Genomic DNA, 21394 nt, shown 5'->3' on the forward strand with positions numbered 1-21394 from the left:
ATTGCATATGGAAGATGCTGCAAAATTCTTATACGACACATTTGCACAAGTGAATGAGTTTTCCTCAATGGTAAAGGAAGTCTTTCACGATCACTATACTAATAAAGGTCACAATACAATCCTAATCATTGAAGAATGTTTCATTTATATAAACACCATTAAGGAGAAATGTTTTTTTTTTGTATATTTTATTCTTGACTTCAAGCTTTTTCTTTTTCAAATTAGTTGTATTGGGAGTTGTGTTTCCTCATTGTTCTATGTAAATTTCATGAAGAGAAGAACACAAGAAAAAGAATTTATTTTTGCAAAAGATGTCTTCAATGGATGTGTCTAATAAATATGTTAATTGAAAGGGTATATATATATGAAACTAAATTTAGTATAAATATTTTGATGCAGGAGCATCTTGCATGGGAAAAAATTTGAAAAAAAAAATTTAAAAATTGTGGAGGAGAGAGAAAGTGACGAAAATTAGAGGAGAAATAATATAAAAAAATTAAAAATGGAAAAAAAGGAGAAAAGGAGAAATTTCTATTTTTGAGGTGCATAGGTGGCATAATAGAAAAAAAAATAAAATGGTTGTCATTCCATTTATCGAGGTGTGTGGGTAGAATTCTAGAAAGTTATGAATATTGTAGAAAGTTGTGGTAGTTGGAGAAGGTTATGGAGGAATTCTAGAAGGTTGTGGATAAGTCATGCATTGGGTGGTAAGTGCCTATTTAAGCAAGGCATATGAGCATTTCTAATCAAGCTCAAGGAGAAGCTTGAGAAGTAGAAGCTCGAGGAGTAGAAGCTCGAGAAGGAGAAGCGTTGGAAGGAAAGTTGGAAGGTGTGAAGGCTTCAAGGTGTGAAGCTAGAAAGTGTGAAAGAGAAGGAGGAAGTGAAGAGTGAGTTTCTCTGAGTCTGTGGACAGAGCGCTGAATGTGAGGCAGTTTACAGCAGGATTGTGATGGACTTGTGAGTGTGTAGACAGAGCGCCGAATGTGAGGCAGTTTACACTTGGATCTTGGATAAGTTGGAGAAGAGCTAGTGACTACGGTTTAGAAACAAGGAGGTTGCTTGGTGGCTTGCGAGCACAAGTTGAGATCTTGGAGGTTTCTACCAGAGCGTGGATCTAGACTAGCTTGGGTTTGGATTGGATCTTGAGAGATCTTGCAAAAATGTTATTGTAATTGATATTGGATTTTCAAGTATAATAAAAGAGTTCTTTGGGAAGCATTTTATTTTCTTGGTCTTCATATTGTTGTATTCTTGGTTATGAGTTGGTAGGGTGGTGTGTACCTTCATCAAGTGGTATCAGAGCCGTACTTCATCAAGTGGTATCAGAGCGTATCGTCATCATATTCTAAATCCAAGAAACATCTTTATTCTAAGTGCAACCCTTATTTCACTAATATTGATGGAAAATTATAACTTTGCATTGATGTCATTCATGATAGACATATTTATTGAATACAATTCTTAATCATTACAATAGAAAAAGTGCATTAGCATTATTGAACATTCAACAATATATAACATTATTCTTACATCATTGTGGAGAAATATTTTTCATAGAGTTAATTCTTATCTATTCTTTCACACTTTTTACATATCTAAACAGTTGTGTTGGGACTTATAATTCTCCTTTCATGAACAATACAGAGTTAATTTTTTTTTTTTAAATATTGAAGCCATGTTTAAAACCTACATCCTAGTTTTAACCATAGTTGGACTCCAAATACTCCAATTTACACCTAAATCTCATACTTCCCTTAACCAAATCCCTTGTTTTAGTGTAACACTTAAACCACTTATTAACCCTAGCCATAACACTAAGTGTCATATAAATAAAATTTTAAACCTTCAATCCCAGTTCTAACCTTGTAAGGACCCTCCTCGTATGTACTTATCAAATATGAACCCTCTATTAAAACCATTATAGGAGATTGGAAATAGATATGAAGTAATGCTTATATTGTGAATGTCGTAATGAAATCTAGAGTAGTTGATGTATCCATGTTCTAATACTTAATGATTGTAGAACTATTTCATCACCTCAACTGTTTAAAACATTAATTGTTACTATCAGTGATGTGAGGTATTTTCACCTAATAATGAGGTCACTAATTTTGGTACCTTGATGATTAAGTGGTATGCTTTCAGATAGTTCATTTTGCCTTATTAATGATGTTTATGATGTTTAATTATATGCATGCCTAACGATGATTATTCTAGTATTTTAATCTAAATTAATGAATAAAGTTACGTTGATTACATAATTTATAATGATTAAAGGTGTGTAGAAATAAGAAAGGGTTGCTTAAATGAAAGATTCATGTTTTGATTGGCGAGGCCTCGCCCCGACCCATCGTAGCATCGATGATACATTGTTATTTTGATACTCATGTGTTGTTATGTCAGAACATTATTGGATACATTGAACATTTTATGCTATTTTACGATGTGTGATGCTTTACTTCAGTTACTTGATTTTGTCATTTAATGCTTATAAATATGTATAATGATGAAGAAAACGTATGCAACAGTAACACTTTTGGTTATGCAAGTCGAAGGGTTAGAAATATGAGTAGAATTAGATAAACAACTATTTATTACGAAATGGATGCTTTAATTTATATAGTTCATCTAATATGTAATTCACATTATGCATGTGGTTTTTGGACCTACTGATGTGTGCAATGAGTGTGCAGGAAAATTAGCCGAGATAACTCAATGGAAAAACGGAGCTAAATTACTTGTTAATTTTGTGCTAGCCTTGTATTGTAATTCTTTATAGGTTGTAATTTGATCTTACTACTCCCCTGACTTTTAATTGTTCCTGATAAGTCTTTAAAGGCTTAGAAAAATTAAATTTAAGTACCCCTATGGGTAAGGGTATGGGTGGGGGTAATTTCCAACCCTTTAGCCTCCTAGGTTGACTCTTAGGGTCACTCAAAAACCCTATTTTAGGTTGACTTCGAAAATGGGTTGTTCCTTACTTGGGTTGGTGAAACCAAACCTCCATCTTGAGTTACTTGAAGCCTAGTGGAGTTAAGAACCATACTTAGAGGCATTTTGGGAGGAGTTTTGGTTTTTGTCACCCAATCCTCTAGTTTTGGAGGAAGTCTTGAAGATTGAAGGAAGAAAGGGAAGCTCTTCTCAAACCACCATTGCCATAACTCTTCTATGAAGGTAGGAGTTCTTCACTCCTTGAATGGTTCTTTATGTGTGTTCATGTTTTGAATCTTGCTTGAATCATGTTGGAGACATTGTGTAGTTATGCATTTCTTGCTTATGTGTTGGGGGTGGATTTGGGAGGGATTTTATCTTGTTTTCTTTTGATGTTATTCATATGCCTTCTTGATGTTTTGATTGTTTTTGAGAGGTTTTCATGGGGATGTTCTTGGCAACACTCACCCTTGGATAGGGAAGAAGTGGCCATGTTTGGGGAAAGGGCCTTAATTGGACCTCAATAGTGTAGAGTCTCCTCTCATGGTGAGAGGAGGGAGAAAGGGTAGGGTGTATGGGCCCCTACTTGTCATCCCATACCTTGTTGTTATTGAGAATTCTTGAATGTGGAAAAGAATGAAAATCCTTGTGGATATGGCCTCAAAATGGCCTTGTGAAAGAATGGAAGTTTTTGAAGTTTTAGCCCCGAAAGGGCTAAGTGATGGTATGGTGATTGACTTCTCCTATTGAGAAAATCCACCTTTCCCCTATATTGGTTCATTGTTGGACCTATTGTGCAACCGGGTGGGAATGCATGTTTAAATTGGCTTATCTCTTTGTGTTGTTTATCTCCATGTTGGTTCTTGTCTCTTTCATGTTTTCCCTTGATGAAATCAAGACATTTGATAAAAGTTCTCTTGTGAAAGCCTTGAAGAAAACTCAACAAATTGTAATATTATGTAAAATGTATTTGAATTTTGATGTATTGGCAAAGACATCGGGTTTTCTTATTGGTTCTTTCCCGATGGAGCCTTGAACCAGGTTGATTAATAGAAGAGAAAAGATTGAGTAATATTCTTGCATGGAGCCTTTTAATATTTCAGTTCTTTGCATCTGTTTAATTGAAGATGGATAAAATGATGATGTTTCACTCTTCTTACAGTATTCGTATGATTGTAATCATATTCGTTTGATTGAAGTTAATTAGATAAACATAGTGATATGTATCAATTTATGAAATTTAAGATTAAAATAAAATTGTGTGTTTTAGCCCCGTATTTTTGGGCATGACAAACCTCGACTCTATATGTGATTGGACTAAGCCTTTGGGAAATTATATACCTAACCTTAACCCTATCTATAATTGTATTATTAACTAGCAATAATATCATATTTTTAAGAGAGAGAGAGAGAGATTAGGGGGTGTATCTAGATATTATAGAGAGAGGGGGGCGGGAGGGATGGGAGAGGGAGGGAGTACAAAAAAAAAAAAAAAATCATAGATGTCATAAGAACACTATTCATATATGTTATAATAGCACTAACCAACATAAAATATTAACCTTATAATTAACTCAACACTAACCTGAAGTGTAAAAATAGCATGAATGTTAATCGTAATAGAAACAGTAACCCTAAATTTACCTTAATCACAATAATAACATAAACCTTAGGAAACCTCTTAAATGGAACATAAGAATTGCCTCGACAATAACATTAGGTGTAATAATAATACTAACACTAACCATAGGTGTCACAATTGCACTTATGTAAAAGAACCTAATAGGTAACATGATGCAGAGCCACAAAGCCACACCTTGGAAAACTCAGGAGGAATCAGTCACTCAATTGAGTTGCTTCAAGGGGCGTCTACAACCTTCAGGATCACACACGATATATTATAACCACCCATTGTGATTTGAACCAACTGTTCTTATCATTATTATTATTATGAAAACACAACCAGAGATACCTTAGACTCAACTCATAAGACTCCTATAACCATCCACTAGATTCAAAACTTTGAAAATAAATCCCCCCAAAAATTTCTTCTTGCTGCCTCCGGATAGACCTGCACTCAGACATGAATAACTTTCGAACCAAAAAAGATTTACTCAATCCAACCATTGAGATTTGGCGTAACTAGGTTTCAAACAACATATAAATTTTTTAGAGAAATCCAACAGTTCAAACCCGAGATATTGACCATGCATCAGAGTACATTTTTCTGCAAAACATTGCTTCTTGCTGTCTCTAGATAGACCCGTGAACAGACCTGTATAACTTCTGAACCAGACAATATTTTCTCAATCCAACCGTTGATATTTTGTATAACTAAGTTTCAAACAACATATAAACATTTGAGAGAAATCCAACGGTTCAAACTTGAGATATTGACCCCGCATTAGAGTACATTTTTCTGCAAAACATTGCTTCTTGCAGTCTCTAGATAGGCCTGCACTCAGACATGAGTAACTCTTGAACCATATCAAAACTCTTGAATCGCTCTAGTGAAGATGGGCGTAATTAGTCCTATAATAACATATCCAAAGCTCATGAAAATCCAACAGTGCCTTTGGGAGATATTACCCCTGCACAGAGACTAATTTTTTGCAAACATACCGAATTCGACCCAAAACTAAAACTTTTTAATCTTCTGCAAACTATCAACTTGTTTCCAGTGAGAAGATAAGAAAAATCCGTTCAAAACTCAGACCATCGAAAACTTGCACAAAGAAAAAATGAAAAAAACATTCCATATCTCTCCAAATTCGATTCGTGTCTTACATAGCCGACTGGCTCACCCTTAAAACTGACTTTCTTTTTCCTATTAAAGGATGTGAAACGTTTTCTTCTAATTTCATAAAAGAAGAATGTCTTCTATCCAAAAAAAGGATAAGAATTTGAAACGTTTTTTCTACCAATATTAGACAGTCGTTTTCTAAGTCAGGAATATTCCAAAAACTGCCTACTACCTATTATTGGATTCTAAAAATCATTAAACACTCCACCTACGAACTAAAAAAAAACTATTCTAATTTAAGATCCACACACCTGGTCCTAGGTGGCTATATCTAGAGAGCTTATCAAACTGCTACTCTAGGTATGCCACCACATGTAGGACGTTATTACAAACTTCATAAACTAAAAGCATTTAAAACTTAACATTAAATTCCCTATTACATTTTCAACAATGTTGCTCCTATAGCGTTTCTCTTCTCTGCCACTGCAGCATACTCCCCTGTAGAATGAATCTCAAGTCCTCTTGAGATGATGTGTTGTAGAAATGAATCTCATTCTTCTTTCGAACTTTCCAATTTCTTTGCACTAGGATGAGCATATTTACAAGAAAAACAAAAATAATATCCAACTTCTCCACCTTGTAGCTTTGATTCTTTAATGCTGTAAATGTCACAGAAAATTCTCCAGCATGATTCACTATACATGAAATCTACATCCCTGCATAAACATTATTAGAAGAAAACATATCATCAGCATTAAGATTATTTGAGTTCTCTTTTTGAATATGAGCTTCCTTATACACCATGTAATGTGCATCATATCTATCTTCATCAATAGTAACCATAAACTTATCTGCTTCTTGACTATCAACCAGTTTGACATCTTGAATCTTAAGAATCGTATTTATCTCTTCTTCCTTTATTAAACATTTATCATCATCTTGATCTTCTGTAGTAATCTCACTTTCAAATATCTCTTTCTTATTACAACTTTGCTCAAGAACAATAACAGTATTGCACTCTTTCCTTTCTTCTTCAAGTTGAGTTTCCATACTACCACCATGCCTTTTCCATTCTCCCACAATGGCTGCAAATTTTTCCCATAAATCAGATTCTTCTTTAGAACTTGCTGTTACACATTCCTTAGCTTCATCTTCATGCCATTCCTCTTGACATTTTTCTTCATTATGCATATTTAAGGCTTCATTAGTTGCCTCCAAAATCTTTTCCGTAGGAGTACCTTCCAACCTTGTACTCTTCTCTATTTTCAAAGGACACATTATTGTTCCAACCATAACTTTATCACACTCAAATCCCATAGGGCTTTCCTTTTTATTCTTTTCATCAACATTTACTTGCTGTACTCCTTCTTTTTGCATTTTATTTTCTCTCAACTTAGCTTCATTCTCTTCACGTTTCCTTCTCAAACTTTTTATTTCCTCTTCTATCTTGCTTACCTCTTCTCTTTGTTTTCTCATTTCTTCTTCCTCTCTTTTCTTCTTTTCTATCACTTCCACCTTCAAGTTTGAAGACTCCATCTCTGAATTTTCTTCCTCAGTCTGATTTTCAGCATCATTCTGTAATTTGTCTTTGAGTACAGGAACCAGTGCAAAGAGTGGGCTCTTCTTTCCTTTCACCTCTTTCAAGAATTCTTTTTTACCCATCACCATAACTTTGGCTTCTGCGGTTTTGGATTCTTCTTGACTTGGCTCAACTAAAGGTATTAGTTCAATGACCTTTCCATTATTTGTAATGGTATACGTATTCTTCACTCCATCATGATGTGCCTTGAGATAATATTGCCAGGGTCTGCCAAAAAGTAAATGACATGCATCCATATTAACAATATCCAACAATAATCTATCCTTACAGGCTCCAATCTGAAATTCCACCCAAGCTTGCTCTTCCACTATAGTATGCTGCCCTTTATTTAACCAAGATATTTTGTAAGGATACAGGTGTTGTATTCTTGGTAGCTTTAACTTTTCCACCATTTCAAGAGACACACAATTTTCTGTAGAACCAGAGTATACTAGTACCTTACAAACTTTTCCCCCAGATTTACAGGTAGTTCTGAAAATGGACTTCCTTTGTGGTGGTTCTTCTTTGACAGGCATTTTCAACAGTGTTCTTCTCATCATAAGTGCTTCCCCCTTTTCTGGATAACTATAACTTTCTGAATCTTCTTGTAAATCCGCTTCTTGTGCCAGGTGTATTCTCCTTTCGCCATGAGTATTAGAGCTTGCTTTTGCTGGACATTTGTGTGCCATATGACCTTCCTGATTACAGTTGTAGCATCTTATTGGTCCATTTGTCCTTCCTGGTGATCTTCCTCTGAAATTTGGCCTTCTACCTGTGAAACTTCCTCTGAAATTATCAAACTTATTATCTTCATTATGCATCTCCATTTGTGGCTGAAAATTTGGACTCCTTCCGCTAAATGCACCTCTTCCTCTGAATGGTTGTCTTTCTCTGCCTCTGTTATTATTTTCTTGTCTCCTTTTGATTTTCTCTTCCACCTTTAAAGCCAACTGATAGCACTTAGCTACGGTGTTAGGACTCAGCAACTGCAACTCTTCTTGTATGTTCATCCTCAAACCATTTAGGTATCTTGCTACCTTGATACTCTCAGGTTCTGCAAATTTTGACCTTAGACTTAACTTCTGAAATTCTTCTGTATAAGTACAGACATCCATATCCCTTTGTCTGAGATTCTGCCTTTTCTGATGCAACTGTACCTCATAGTCTTCAGGGAGATACATCTCTCTTATCATTGACACCATCTTCTTCCACGAACAAATTTTTCTTTTATCCTCCTTTACCCTTTCTTCTTGCACAAAATTCCACCATGTAAGGGCTACTCCCTTCATTCTGGACTTAGCCAACTTAACTTGCTACGACTCTGAAACTTTCTCACATTCAAAATGATTCTCTAAGGCTTCAATCCATTCCAACACTAATTCAGCGTCCATCTTTCCTGTAAACATAGGTAACTCCACGGGTTTTCCTCCCAAAGCCTTTAAAGCTTTAAAAAATGGCTTCTCATTCTTAGATATTCTATCTTCTTCACTGTCGGGTACGTCTTCCTCTTCTTCCATTTCTTCTTTCATTTCTTTCTTCTCAACTACATTATGCATATATTCCAACTTACGGGCTAGTTCTGCCACTATCTCCTTCAACTCTCTATTCTCTTTCTGGATAAGTTCTTCTTGCTCCTCGACTTTCTTCACTAACTCTGCATTGGTCACCATCTTGCTTGACCCTATTGAGGAATCTTGATCAGGGCGTTCAACATATAACTTCACAACCTGCAACTCTCAATCTCTGATACCAAAAATGATGCAAAGCCACACCTTGGAAAACTCAAGAGGAATCAGTCACTCAACTGAGTTGCTTCAAGGGGCGTCTACAACCTTCAAGATCACACACGATATATTATAACCACCCATTGTGATTTGAACCAACTGTTCTTATCATTATTATTATTATGAAAACACAACCAGAGATACCTTAGACTCAACTCATAAGACTCCTATAACCATCCACTAGATTCAAAACTTTGAAAATAAATCCCCCCAAAAATTTCTTCTTGCTGCCTCCAAATAGACCTGCACTCAGACATGAATAACTTTTGAACCAAAAAAGATTTACTCAATCCAACCGTTGAGATTTGGCGTAACTAGGTTTCAAACAACATATAATTTTTTTAGAGAAATTCAACAGTTCAAACCCAAGATATTGACCACACATCAGAGTACATTTTTTTGCAAAACATTGCTTCTCGCTGTCTCTAGATAGACCCGTGAACAGACATGTATAACTTTTGAACCAGACAATATTTTCTCAATCCAACCGTTGATATTTTGTGTAACTAGGTTTCAAACAACATATAAAAATTTGAGAGGAATCCAACGGTTCAAACTTGAGATATTGACCCCGCATCAGAGTACATTTTTCTGCAAAACATTGCTTCTTGCAGTCTCTAGATAGGCCTGCACTCAGACATGAATAACTCTTGAACCAGATCAAAACTCTTGAATCGCTCTAGTGAAGATGGGTGTAATTAGGCCTATAATAACATATCCAAAGCTCATGAAAATCCAACGGTGCCTTTGGGAGATATTACCCCTGCACTAAGACTAATTTTCTGCAAACATACCGAATTCGACCCAAAACTAAAACTTTTTAATCTTCTGCAAACTATCAACTTGTTTCCAGTGAGAAGATAAGAAAAATCCGTTCAAAACTCAGACCATCGAAAACTTGCACAAAGACAAAATGAAAAAAACATTCCATATCTCTCCAAATTCAATTCGTGTCTTACATAGCTGACTGTCTCACCCTTAAAACTGACTTTCTTTTTCCTATTAAAGGATGTGAAATGTTTTCTTCTTATTTTAGAAAAGAAGAATGTCTTCTATCCAAAAAAAGGATAAGAATCTGAAACGTTTTTTCTACCAATATTAGACAGTCATTTTCTAAGTCACGAATATTCCAAAAACTGCCTACTACCTATTATTGGATTCTAAAAATCATTAAACACTCCACCTACGAACTAAAAAAAAACTATTCTAATTTAAGATCCACACACTTGGTCCTAGGTGGCTATATCTGGAGAGCTTATCGAACTGCTACTCTAGGTATGCCACCACATGTAGGACGTTATTACAAACTTCATAAACTAAAGGCATTTAAAACATAACATTAAATTCCCTATTACATTTTCAACAATGTTGCCTCCTATAGCGTTTCTCTTCTCTGCCACTGCAGCATAACCTAACACTAACCTTGAGTATAACAATAAGATTAATGTTAACCATAATACAATAAATACCCCTAATAATAACCTTAATTATGACAATAACCTTAACTATAACATTAACATGAAACCTATCAAATGTGTTAAATATAACATAAAATTTCCCATAGCACTAACCTTTGATGTACAAATAACACTAACACCAGCTATAGGTGTCACAATAACACTAACCCACATAAAAAACAAACCTAATAGTTACACTAACACTAACCATAATTATAAGAGTAGCACTAACATTAACTATTAAAGGACAGTAACCTAACAACAAACTTAACCATAATAATAGAACGAATAGTAACAAACTTCTTAAATGTAACTTAATAACTCCCCTAACACTCACCTTAGGTGTAACAATAGCACTAACACTAACTGTAGGTATCATAATAGTATATTAAGTTTTATTGAATTACTAATTGCAATCCTAATAATTATCCTATCATAACTATGATCCTAACCATAACTCTACATCTAACCCTATCTTAATGACTCATCGTGGTCCTAACCCTTCACATATCCTATATTTGACCATAATTCTAATCAAAATCCTAAGCCTAAGCCTAACCCTATTCCTAACCATAAGCATAAATCTTATCCCAACCATACTACTAATTGCAACACTTTCCCCAATCATAATTCTTAAGCCTTAAATATAACCCTAGCCATAATCATAAGTCTAAATCTAACCCTAACCCTACCACTAAATGTAACCCTTTTGCCAATTGTAATCCTGAGCATTAAATCTAACCCTAGAACTCAATTAGTATTTCTTGGTCCTAACCCTAATCTTATTGCTAACCCTTCACTTATCTTGAGTCTATAACTCTAATCCTAAATCTACTCTTAAGTGTTTCGCTAATTGTAATCTTAACAATTGTGCTATCATAAGTGCACTCCTCACAATAGCTCTATATCTAACCCTAACCATACTACTAAATATAACCCTTTCCCCAATCATAATTTCTAAGCCTTAAATCTAACCCTATCCTTAACCTTAGCCCTAAACCTAACCTTAATTGTATTTCTCAAACTAACCCTACTTGTAAGTCTAGCTCCTTCCTTATCATAATTGTTCCACTAACTATAATTTGAAGCCTTATCGCAAATAACTCTGTACCAAACCATAACTCTAATAGTAAGCATGTCTTTAGTGTAAGGAAACTTGCAACAAAGAATATAATCATTTCCACATAACCCATAATAGATATAAAATAAACACAGAATTAAAATCCACATGCAAGAGAATAGACAACATACCCGCAAAATTGTGACACAAGATATACCGTGGGAAACCCTCATTGAGGGAAAAAACCCAGCCTCCAAAAGCATCCATCACCATGTATTATTTAGCAAAAAAATACCATTGCCATACAACCATGGAAGCCTTCAAAGCCATAGCCACCACCGAGAAAACTATGTGAATAAGCGTGAATCCACACATCCCATGCCATGCTTCCAACCTTCACAAATGCTCCCTTGGCTAACTTGTCAAGCCTTGTTTCGCTCGACTCCTTTTTTTCTCACTCTTACAACAACTACCCTTGCGGCTGCTTATATAGTAGTAAGTCCCACAAAACCACCAAGTGGTATTACATAAATCATGTGCTAAAACCATGTGCTACCTAACCCATTGACCCCACATTTAATATTGGGAATTTAATTCTTTTCCCCAATATTAAATAATTACATGAAATATTATCACAATGTTACAATACAACTCATCAAGTATATCCCATGAAAATTTTTCCATGTTGCACGTCCATCTAGGAATAACATTACATAATAAAATAAAATAATAAAATATAACAATATTATGCAATGTGTGCAACACCCATTATCTCAACATTTAGTTCCTTAACACTAACTCTAAATGTAGTCATACTCCTATTCATTACAATTCCCTTGATCCTAAGCCTTTTCCTAAGTCTTATGGAAAGCATAACTATAAAATAAATAAAAAATCTAAAATACTAACCCTAACTATGATCCTATTTGTTACCCTAATTATAATCCTAAACACCTATATGTCTAACCCTTATCCTAATTATAATGCTAACCCTAACCCTACCCCTAATCATAAGTCTTACTCTAACCCTAACCCTACTTCTAAATGTAATCCTTTTCCCAATCATATTTCCTAAGCCTTAAATTTAACCCTAACTCAATCAGTAATAATGGTCCTAACCCTAATCATATGCCCAACCTTTCACTCCCAAGTCTAAAATCCTAACCCTAACTCTACTCCTAAGTGTCATACTAATTATTATCCCAACAATTGCCCATTACAAGTGAACCCTTCGCTTGCCTCAAGTTTGACACCCTAACCCTAGGTCTACTCCCAAGTCAAATACTAGATGTAATCGTAATAGCTTCCATATCGTAAGTGTGCCCCTAACCCTAATTCTATATCTAACCCTAACTCAATAAGTAATCCTACTCCTAATCCTAATCCTTTGTCTTACCCTTCACTTATCCTATGTCTCACCCAAACCCTAACCCCTACTTCTAATCATATTTGTAATGTTGCCTCTAATTGTAACCCTATCTATATCTCTACTTCTAACCCTAAGAGAAACCCTAACCCTAAATATAAGCCTACCTATCACCTTAACAATTACCTTATTGTATGTCTGACTCTAATCATAACCCTAACCATAAATATAAGCCAACCTATCACCTTAAAATTACTTTATTGTATGTATTACTCTAATCATAACCCTAAGCCTACCCTTGTCTATAAAACGAAGTCTAACTATAACCTTAATAATATTTCTAATGCAACATCTAATTGTAATCCTTTCCATAACTACACTCATAACACAAACATTTTTCCTAACAATATCCTTAAAATGAAAATAATTTAAAGTTACACAAATTAAACACAACATATAGAATTAAAATAATTATTTTAAAAATTATTTTATCCTAACTTTAACAAAATATACAACTATTATTAAAAATTAATTAATAATTTGATACAGACCTTATCAAATTTTTTTTTTTTAAATAATTATTTTTTCATGTTGCCTCGTGACTGCCACTAGCTTTTATATATATATATATATATATATATATATAGAGAGAGAGAGAGAGAGAGAGAGAGAGAGAGAGAGAGAGAGAGAGAGAGAGAGAGAGAGAGGGGGGGGGGGGTCATTTTATAAATTGAATATAGTATAAGGTCAATGGAATAGTTCATCAAATTACTGATTTAAAAAATTATTTTTAAATTTACTAAAATATTATTTAAACATAACTCCTTTTTATTACTAAATATTTTCGCTCCACTGTATTTGTAATTTTGTTCTAGTGAATTTAATATTCGTTTGCATTTATAAATTATGATATTGAAATATTTGAGGTTTATCTATATTCTATATTTATATCATTAACCTTGTCCGTGAGTGTTCATTTAATACAATATTCATGGGCCTTATGTTTTCTATTTTCCAAAGTTAAACATTAACTCATTCTCCTTTATTCTATTTTTAATTTATTAATATATCAATATACTAATGAATTGTATTATAATTTATATTTTGTTAGTTTTCGTTTATTTATAAATTTATTTATTAAAGAAAAAACAAATATATACAATTGTTTATTGTCTTTGATGTTACACAAAATGTCATATCTTTACCAGTTAGTGTATGTCGAGCTCACTTGGGCAATGAAGATAGTTTCTTGTGTCTACCAAGCATTCTAGTGTTTACCAAGTTCAGAAGATAGTGTTTACTGAGTTCACTTAGGCATTAAAGAGAAGTTCATAGAAGTTCAGTGTTAACCGAGCTCACTCGATTAACAAAAGAAAGTTGGATGGAACCAGTGATAATCGAGCTCGCTTAGTTACCAAAGGAAGTTTATGATGTTGTAGTGTTTACCGAATTCACTTGATTAACACAAGAAAATCATTTTAGTGTTAGTGTCTATCAAGCTGGGCTGACTAACAAAGAATTTTCTTGTTTTGGCATATTGAGTTTAATGGATTTGTTTGTTAGTTCTAGCCGAGCGAAGAGACAAAGAATTATTGTTATAAGTTGTATTCAAGCCGACTTGACAATGTAAATGATATAAGTATAAGGTCAAGTTGAGGATTGAAAAAGTGAGAATTTATGGAAGATAAGAAGATGCTTAGAGGAAGTGAATTGGAAGGATAAGCAGAATATCCTTGTTGGGCTGCAAAGGTTAATCTGATTAGGAAGGATCAAGTATTCGAACCAGAATTGAGATTTAAAATCAATAATATAGTTGCATCAACAATCAGGTCATTTTATTATTACTCTCCAACCATTGTAGCAGTGAACTAAATCTCTTAAAATAGTTAGTCTAATAGTTATTTGTAAATCCTGTAACAAGGTGGCATTTCTAGATTAAAGTGTTTAAAGACCTCTAACAATGTCACTCCTAACAGGGTGATTAAATCCTCTAATAGGGTCACACCTAACTGTGTGTTTTGTAACCTCTAACAGGGTTGTCTCCTAATAGGGCTCACTTTAAAAGAGTGAAAAATAGTAACTAGTTGCAATTGGTGGGTTGTCTCAAATTAGGTTTCCACGTTAAATCTTGATGTCACTTGTGTTCATGTTATTTCTTTTATGTGTATGCAACTAAGTTAATTAAGGTTAATCACACTTAACATCTTAAGATCTGCATGTTCAACATTTGTCAAGTAACAATTGATATTATAGTGCTTGCTAAGTTACAACATATTGACAGTGCTAACCGAGTGCATGTGTGTTAACCGCATAACAACAGCTTCAACAAAGTTTATGTTTTGTATTGACATCTAAGGGATCTAGGATTTATTTTTAGTAACTAATTCACCCCTCCCCTTTCAGTTACTCCTCTTATATTTCCAACAAAGTGCCACATAGTGGTGTTCTATGTGTCGTAAGTTATAACAATTTAATTAGATAAAGTAGTAAAACTATATATATATATATATATATATATATATATATATATATATATATATATATATATATATATATATATATATATATATATATATATATATATATATATATATATATACAAAGTTGAGAGCTATGAAGGCTTTAATTTTAAATGTGAGACCTTTTCTTAATTTAATTTAAAGTCTCCCTCTCTCCCCCTCTCATGACTCACATCCCTAATAAAATTCTAACCATTTATTTCAACCATATCCGTTTAGTGTTGAAGTAGGTGTAGGGTTTGGTCATGGACAAGTTTTCAGTTTAATTTGGTTTAGTATTAAGGTTAGTGTTAATTTTAATTAGAGATTTCAATTCAATACGATTAAGGGTTATTATCTTTTGAATTTTCTTCTACATTAGTGTCACCTGGGATTTATGATGATGTGTCTTTGTCCTTATCATATTTGCACTTATATCATATTTCTTGTTCTTTTTCATCATCATTATTGCCTTCCTATTATTACTAATAAGAAGACTATTGATTTACATGTTTCTCTCCTATCTCTTTGCCATAATTACCATCTATATCCACCTCATATCTCTATCATCTTTCTTACTATCTTCCACCCCCCTCCCATCACAATTACTCCCTCCCTCCCTCTCTCATAGTAAAATTAGGGTTAGAATTTAAGGTTGAAAATTTATAGCATGATAATAATTTTTTCTTAAAATAATTTATTGCGATTATAAATTTTAATTGTTTTTAACTTAGTCTTCATTTTAAATATTTTAAATCCATAACGATTGATTTTTCCATTGACAATATTTTTTAATAGACAAGTTTAAATAACTATGGAGAAAATAAATAATTAGTTTAAGGTTTCTATTTGTAAAACACGTATTTCTATTACACATTATTTAATTTCATAACAAAGTTATTAAAAAAAAAAAACTTGTATTTTTTATTATCTTTAAAAAAAATTGTTTTGCATTATAAACTAATGAATCTTGTAAAATAGAATTCTATCTATCATTTTATTTTTTCTTCAAATATTTAACCTTAAATAATTTAAAGAAAAACTAGACTTTCTCATTTTAAATGATAACTTTCTATATATATATATATATATATATATATATATATATATATATATATATATATATATATATATATATATATATATATAATAAAGTGTCCAACCAAGTTTATCTAATAAGCAAAGGCTGCTTGCAGCTATAGTCCCTGCCTAAAGTGGAGGGATTAAAGAAAGTGTGTGATTTGAGGTGCTTGTAGGTGTAATTTGTAAGATTCATAAGATTTATATGACATCATTTGGATATATAAAGTGAAATCATAGAAAGAAAAAGACCTAGATTAATTTTGGATGTAAAATGATACATTGAAATAATTTCAATTATAAATGAAATAACATTTATGACAATATAGATTAACAAGATTTATTATATCAAGATATAGTGAAAAGAAATTATAACAAATGTTTTAAGTACTATTAATATCGTAAGAAGTTAATATCTATTATATGTAACAATCCTTGCTATATATAAAGAACCTCGATGCAAACATCAATCTCCCTTTTTTATTTTTATGTTAAAATGGAAATACCATCCAAGACTTCAACACAGATTTCTATTGTAAGACTTGCATTCCAAAATATAAGCCTTACACAACTAACTTTGATTGAAAATCTCAACAGCGATTTGTATGATTATTGAGAAATTCTGGTAGTAAATGAAGTGTGGTTGGTTTATTTATTGATATCTTGTTGACCATTTTAGCATCAAACTTCTTCCCTTTAAACTTCATTTGTTAAAAACACGTGTATGTATTTATCAATCACCCAAAGGTTTTTTAATGAGACATTAGACATTTTATGGTTCAGATTTTTCTCAATAGATTGGACAAAATAATTTACAATAGTATTATTATTTATATAGTTAAATTTGTTGGATTTTCTCAACACTTGTTCATAAGCTATCTTTTAACTTATTCTGGATTTTGTAGACTGTGATAGTATTATTCTTAGCTTATGACTGCCTTTTGTTTGAGAGATCATTTCAGTTCTGTTTTAACTAATATTATGTAATTTAATCAATATTTTATATGTTAATTTAATAATTAGAGTAGTTTAAAAATATAAATTTATAATAATAATTTTATATTTGCATATACTTGAATATTTTAAGGCCTTTAATATATGAATTTAATGGTCCTATAATATAATTTAAATAAATATGGATTATGAAATAGAATATAAATGTTGATATTAGACAAAGTTTGAGTTCTATAGAAATTTTTTTCATTTTACAAAAATAGTATGCTGAGATTTAGTTGATGAAGCTGGTATTTATGGGTTAGAATTGGAGATTCAAGAAATTTAGGGATTTAATTGTTTTACAATCATTGAATTGTAGTGGAATTGAACATTGTCTATTAGAGACATTGTCTATATCTAATAGAAGACACATGTGCTTTTTATGTTATTGATGAAAGTAAAACTAAACTTAGGATATAGATTTATTTTCCCATGAATCTAATTACTTTATGAACATTTTATACTCCTATAAAAAAATTGTATGGAATAATTTTTTTAATATAATATTATATCCAACAATTCAATGCTTCAAGTTTTACTGTATAATAAAATTATAAATTAAATGCTCAATACTAGGAAAGTAAAAACACTAAAAAATCAATGTCTATATGATCATGCTTGAATAATAATTTAATGACTTTCCCATATAATATAACATCAATTTAACTAATGAAGTATTTTATTCAGCCAAGTAGTTCCACTGGAAAGACTTTTTAGAATACTTGCCTACTAATAATAAACCATATGTATTGTAAATAATACCATGTAAGACTAATATTAGAAAATGACATAGAGAATGCTTGATGTCTAGTAGGAAAGTCAGACTCCATTCTGTTATCTATGAGACTTTGTTGATGGCGAAGTACAAAAATAAAATATAAATTATAAAATGAAGGAGAGATTTGGTTTCAATAACATTATGCCCATGTTCATCTATGCTAACAAGAACAAAAAAGTATTATAGAAAAGATCAAAATTGGTAGAAGACTACATATGCTAAGACATACCAAAGAAAAATTCACTATTGCCTCGTAAAGGATATTGTCAAAGTAAATATAAGATTTTGAAAGACATCAAGGAGGATATATACTATAAATTTTCAAATGTTTCAAATCATGTGAACATTTCAATTGGTACCAAATAGCCTATTGCTCGAACTAATGAATTACATGTAAACATTGTTTGAAAAAAAATCTCAATTTATTAATGTGAGTTGCAAAACAACCATACATGCGAAGATACCAAAGGATGAAAAATAATATTTGCAGGCTGGGCATTCATAGCAAGAACAAAACAATGCAAAACATTCCATTGTCCATGGTTTTGGAAAATGACATCATTCATCGCAGGATTCCCAAAAGAACTATATTGAAAACAAATTTTAGAGATTAATAAAAAGATAATTTTCACAGTCTCCCCATTAGACACACTTTTCCATTTAATCGAGCTGCCAGTTGTATTAAACATGCAACTCTGAAACCTGTTTACGTACTCACCTCATTTTCTTTGATGGTAACTACACAAAAGCAAATTGATGGAAAAGTAGACTGGTAATGTTGGATGCAGCTAGTTCATGTCATCCATACAATTTTGTTTTCCACCCAATTGAGGGATCTATGTGAGAAAGGTCAGAGAAAATTATTTACAAAGAAGAGAAATTATTTTTAATTAAAGAAGCATTTTCTTTCCCCTTCTGGTTGCTTGTCAAAGGATGAGATTCTTACTTAAAAATCACCTTTCTTGGCCACTAACAAAATTTTCAGATATTAATCTATCAAACTAAAAAACATTGAATTTATATGCAGTCTTTGTAACTAGAGATTAGGCAATGGTTAAAAGCATCCCACAAAAGAATGCCCCTTTACAACCAAAGTGCACTACCCACTAGAAGTGAATCCACAAATTTTGGAAATTATGTGCATGAAATTCATTTTGATACAAAGTTAAAAGGAAAACATATTGACTTCTTAAATTATTTAAGAAATGGGATCGCATAGGCCACTCTGTAAGGCAAATAAATAAAGTGAAGACACTTTAAAAATACACAATCTACAACAAGCAAAATACTTGAAAACAAATGTCCAGGAAACGAAAAAAAAAAAAAAAAAAAAACTTTAAATCCAACAATCCACATCCTTTTACTATGATTCGTGAAATAATATTTTTGATTTGTGATGCAATGGGCAATAGGTGCAAAGTAATCCATAGCTTTATCCTTTTTGCTTCCACCATTGTTGTTGAGTTGTATGGCTAGGGAACAATGCAAACATAAAAGAAAAATCAAAACTAAAACAAGGAAAAAGAATATAAACCTTCATAGGAGACTCAAATTTTGAAAAAGAAAGTAACAAAAAGATTGATTTCTAATCTTAGAAACAATATCCTGTGCAGTTTTAAAATTAATCTCCCCAATTGAAGATGGAACATTTTTTACCTTTTCCATTTTGTTTTTATTTTTTTTAACCTAATGAGTCTAGATTAACTCCACTGGAGCTCCAACTTCATCTTCTAATATTCCTCTTGTAAATTATCTGATTGCATTGTAAACTAAGAAAAATTGGGTCATATTAAGTTCAAACGTAAAATTTGTCTGCAAAACCTAACAAATAAAAAATTTGAAAAATTATTTTGTTAAAAAATTAAACAAATGGATCTATATAGCAAATTGCAGGAAATGATTTTCTATAGAAAATTGTAAGGCTCCAGTGAAATAGAGAAAACAATAAATGACATTGAAATTGTAATATATATTAAAATATTATATGATTTATTTGGAAGTACATTATAACTTACTGCTAACCTGCTGGTTGCTGCTTTATCAAAGTTCTAGTTATCAATAGTTTAGCATATTTTCCAGGATTTGTGAGTTTTTAGTGTTCAATGACTGCAATAAGAGCTCTCTTGAACATAGACACATTTGTAACAACTATCTTTTTGGAAAGTTGCCTTTAAATACAAGCATGCATGCAATACACATGTCAATGTACATCATGCCAACTATCTTTCTAATCACCGATTCATAGTTTTTGTAATATTTTGATGAAGAAAAAGGAAAAGACTACCAAGAAAATGTTGACTACCAATAAGAAATAAGAAATTAAAATATTTATTGCCATTTTAATATATAATTTTCTTTAAACTATAGGTTTAATTAACTTGCACAATTTTCTAAAATCAAATTAACATTGAAATGACTAACTAAAAACTTTAGTCTCTAGCCCAATGACAGGAACTAATAAGTATGTAATATAAATAATAAACTAAAATAGATGATATAATCTAACATTTCATAACTAATTGAAAAAGGAATGAAATTATACTGTATTATATTAATTTCTAACAATGACAATGACAAGCCTCTAAGAAGTAAACCTAATTTATTTTCTTGACACAAGAACATGCCATAAGCAATCTTGGTGCTATAGTCTTTTTAAGTTATGATATTTTTATTGCACTATCAATAAATTTGTAAGATATGTCTTTCTGTAACATCAATTTTCACAACTTCCTTTTCCATATCTGATGATCAATAACAAAATTATATTATATAAGACCATCCTCAATTCAATTTTCCCCTCATCTCTTTTTAGACATGTTGATAAAAAATAAATTTAAACCATTAAAAATTCAAAGGAAAAAATTACAAATCAATAGCCTATATGTTAGATTGAAGATGTATCATGAAATTAAATAGATCGAGAGCAACTTAAAACTACTATTGCTAATGAAAGCACTTATTATCTTCTCATTGTCATAAGCACTTATTATTTTCTCATGGTCATAAGCAAATATCTATCGTACAAACACAAAGATTTAAATTCCCCAATCATGATAGAATGATTCTTCACATAAATTTTGATACAAAGAAACTAACCCGTACCCTCAGGTTATTTTTATTTT

Source organism: Cupressus sempervirens, chromosome 7, assembly GCF_028749045.1.
Source record: "Cupressus sempervirens isolate cs-2001-9-10 chromosome 7, ASM2874904v1, whole genome shotgun sequence".
Taxonomy (NCBI): Eukaryota; Viridiplantae; Streptophyta; class Pinopsida; order Cupressales; family Cupressaceae; genus Cupressus; species Cupressus sempervirens.